This window comes from Triticum aestivum, chromosome 1A, assembly GCF_018294505.1.
Source record: "Triticum aestivum cultivar Chinese Spring chromosome 1A, IWGSC CS RefSeq v2.1, whole genome shotgun sequence".
Taxonomy (NCBI): domain Eukaryota; kingdom Viridiplantae; phylum Streptophyta; class Magnoliopsida; order Poales; family Poaceae; genus Triticum; species Triticum aestivum.
In genome coordinates, this window is record NC_057794.1 from 593,553,985 (window position 1) to 593,558,462 (window position 4,478).

Genomic DNA, 4,478 nt, shown 5'->3' on the forward strand with positions numbered 1-4,478 from the left:
TCGTCCGAAACTCTGATACTCCGAAAGAGATTATCCAGTTTGTACACGAAGTACGTCCAGTTTTTGCCGTAACCCTCTCTACTATTTCACACATGTTATGCGGGTGAAATGATGATACCATGCCAAGTTTCAACATTTGCAGACGTCATTTTGTAGTGATTTTCAATTTCACGGTCATTTAGCTCTCTAAACAAATCGGTAAATGACTGAAAAATAGCAAATAATGTCACAACATGTTGGAAATTGATGACGTTGCTTTGAATGCTGCATACTGAACGCAAAAAAGTTTAAAGTTCAAATAAATTTAAAAAACATTGAAGTGCCCGTGTAACACATGAGTTCTCGTCCGAAACCGTGATACTCCGAAAGAGATTGTTCAGTTTGTACACGAAGTGCATCCAGTTTTTGCCGTGACCCTCTCTACTCTTTCGCACATGCTATGCGGGTGAAATGATGATACCATGCCAAGTTTCAACATTTTCAGAGTGCATTTTGTAGTGATTTTCAATTTCACGGTCATTTAGCTCTCTAAACAAATCGGTAAATGACTGAAAAACAACAAATGATGTCAGAACGTATTGGAAATTGATGACGTCACTTTGAATGTTGCATACTGAACGCCAAAAAATCTGAAGTTCAAATAAGTTTAAAAAACATTGAAGTGCTCGTGTAACAGATGAGTTCTCCTCTGAAACCCTGATACTCCGAAAGCGATTGTCCAGGTTGTACACAAAGTGCGTCCAGTTTTTTACGTGGTCCTCTCTACTCTTTTGCACATGCTATGCGGGTGAAATGATGATACCATGCCAAGTTTCAACATTTTCAGACTTCATTTTGTAGTGATTTTCAATTTCACGGTCATTTAGCTCTCTAAACAAATTGGTAAATGACTGAAAAACAGCAAATGATGTCAGAACATGTTGGAAATTGATGACGTCGCTTTGAATGCTGCATACTGAACGCAAAAAAGTTTGGAGTTCAAATAAGTTTAAAAAACATTGAAGTGCCCATGTAAGAGATGAGTTCTCGTCCGAAACCCTGATACTCCGAAAGAGATTGTCCAGTTTGTACATGAAGTGCGTCCAGTTTTTGTCGTGACCCTCTCTACTCTTTCGCACATGCTATGCGGGTCAAATGATGATACCATGCCAAGTTTCAACATTTTTAGACTTCATTTTGTAGTTATTTTCAATTTCATGGTCATTTAGCTCTCTAAACAAATCGGTAAATGACTGAAAAATAGCAAATGATGTCAGAACGTGTTGGAAATTGATGACGTCGCTTTGAATGCTGCATACTGAACACAAGAAGTCAGAAGTTCAAATAAGTTACTAAAAATAAAAAGGAGATGCAATGCTGGTTAATTAGCTTCAAGCCTTTCGAAATAGTGTAGACTGCACTGCACATAGCTCCGTGCAATCTATGTTATTCCGAAAGGCTTGAAGCTAAGCAACGTGCAGATGAGTATTGCGCCTCTCCTTCATCGTCTCTGCACTCACGGCTTATAAACCGCTCCTACTGCCTCTCTCTTGGCGAGGTGGGACTAAAAATCTACTTACTAAGAAACTATAGTACCGGTTCATGGCAGCCATGAACCGGTACTAAAGGTGTTCGTGGGGGCCCCAGCCTGACCACAGCCCAACACAACCTCATTAGTATCGGTTCGTGGCATGAACCGGTACTAAAGGTTGCCCATGAACCGATGTCTGCCCGCCTAGCCGTTGGAACCGGCACTAATGGACACATTAGTGCCGGCTCAAATTCAAACCGGCACTAATATGCTTCACATTTGACCCTTTTTCTACTAGTGTCCCTTGAGAGCAAGAATGAGTCGGGATCGCTCTTACATTTCTTAGATTGCTTGGCATCCAAGTTTTATGGATCACGTTGGAAAGGCTTTCAAAAACGCCCGTTGCCCTCTCTCGCCGAATGAGCTCCTTTGACGTAGGTGAACCTACGTCAGACGGGGACACGATGTCGGACGTGTAGGTTCGTCTACCGGCCATCTAATAGCAGCCTCGACTCCCCTATTCCATTCGGGGTGTTAGGGCATCTTCAACGTCGACCCACAAATTTCTTACTACATCCGTCAACTGACGGGGGGGATCAGTCCGCGGGCACGGATGCGAAAGGTCGCCGTCTTTGAATTTCCAAAATTATTTCAAGAAATCAAACAAATTTAGAATAAATAAATAAACAAACTTTTGCGAATGTGATTTTTTTTCTGAAATTTCTGAACAATTTCTCAAATTATGAACAAATTTCAGATTTATGAACTCTTTTGTTAAATGTGAATAAATTTTGATTCTTTATTTCATTTTTTGGAAAACATGACATATTTTGAGAAATTCTGAAAAATAATACTGGAAATCCATTTTTAAATATATATTTTAAAAACAGAAACAAGTAGGCAAGAAAGTAGAAAAGGATAAAAGTAAATAAGCAAAACAAAAACGAAGAAATAAACAGGCAAAAATAGTTCAGAGAACCTTTTAAAGGTTCCCAGATCCGCAAAAACCAGAAGGAACATCTCTTAGAAGGTTCCCAAAATAGTAGCGAACGAGAACAGCTAAATGGGTCGGGCAGTACACTCGACCATGTGTGTTTGGTCGACAGCACGACGCAACGAGCATCGAATAGGGTTTTCCGCAACCAAGGTAGCATGCCCACCGGAGGAGTACATTATTGATGACTAGGTGAAGCTCCAGGTGTTGGAAATATGCCCTAGAGGCAATAATAAAATGGTTATTATTATATTTCCTTGTTCATGATAATTTTCTATTGTTCATACTATAATTGTGTTATTCGGAAATCGTAATACATGTGTGAATATATAGACCACAACATGTCCCTAGTGAGCCTCTAGTTGACTAGCTCATTGATCAACAGATAGTCATGGTTTCCTGACCATGGACATTAGATGTCATTGATAATGTGATCACATCATTAGAAGAATGATGTGATGGACAAGACCCAATCTTAAGCATAGCACAAGATCGTGTAGTTCGTCTGCTAGAGCTTTTATAATGTCAAGTATCATTTCCTTAGACCATGAGATCGTGTAACCCCCGGATGCCGTAGGAGTGCTTTGGGTGTACCAAACGTCACAACGTAACTGGGTGACTATAAAGGTATACTACAGGTATCCCCGAAAGTATATGTTGGGTTGACACGGATCGAGACTGGGATTTGTCACTCCGTATGACGGAGAGGTATCTCTGGGCCCACTCGGTAATGCATCATCATAATGACGGAGAGGTATCTTTGTTTTTTGCATGGTAATACATGTCTCATTAAGGACCGATATGACAAAACTGGAAAGATATAAAAACATCACTGAGCCTGACACCAATGCTCGTCACCTGTCTCCGGCATCACCACAACAGTCACCCAAGAAAAGAACGACAGATCGCCTCCTCACCCGAGCTCGACGCGACTCCATCGCTGATATGCAGCTTTGCGGACCTCCAAGGTGGCTCACCAAAAGTGAAGCCCTTGTTGTTGAATGAATCAGACCGGGGTAACACCCCGGACACGTCATCAAACTCCAGATCTGGCACACCACCACAACTAAGACACCTAAGTAGGAAACTATACCTGCCATCAACGAACCACGAACCCATCACACGTTTCGTCTTCCAGATGTCCTCAATGCAGGCCACAATTTGCAATCGCTCATGGACTACCACCCAAGCTCCGCGCCGACGCTGGAGCAAACGTCGTTGCAACGGCGGAGCCCGAGGACACAGGGCCACCATGAGGATGTTGCCGCTGCCACGCTATCCTTGCTAGAACAAACTGGTTTCCAAATCCATCTCCAACCATAGGACCAATGGACTCGTCAAGGAAGGATCCGAAGAATCTTTATTCAACGCCGTCATCATCGTTGCCGAAGCCAAGGCAATGAACAACCTAGAAACCTAGACTACGAGGGAGTAAAAATGATCCACACGCGCAGATCCGGCGACCCCCCTCACCACGGACGACCGAGGTCGCCACCGGAGGGGAGCTGCCGAAGGACGGCGCTGGAAGATTGCCCTCTCTTGGCGGCGGCTAGGGTTTCAGCCATCAGGGACGAAAGGAAAACGCTCTATGATGTTGGTTTGTGTGCATCTAGTTATGCAGAGACCAAATATGTGCTCATTTGTGTTATGTATCTTCATGTTGCTACATTATCTGTCAAAAAATACCTAACCTATTCATTGACTAAACCTGCAAGAAAATTTCAACACACACACACAAAACTGGTGTGGAACACAGAGACTAAAGATTAGAAGGAGAAAAGTCTGCTAGTACCACTAGTTGTTGTCTTGCGGCTCCGGATTCGATCACTTGGCTTCGATCACACGTGCGTGCATTGCATGGAGAATCACGCCGCCGGCCGCAGAGAAATGAGAGCGACATGGCCGCCGATCAGAACAAGGCCGGTGATGTGGGCCACACGGCATGCATGTGCACCATACAGCGGCGACTTTTTA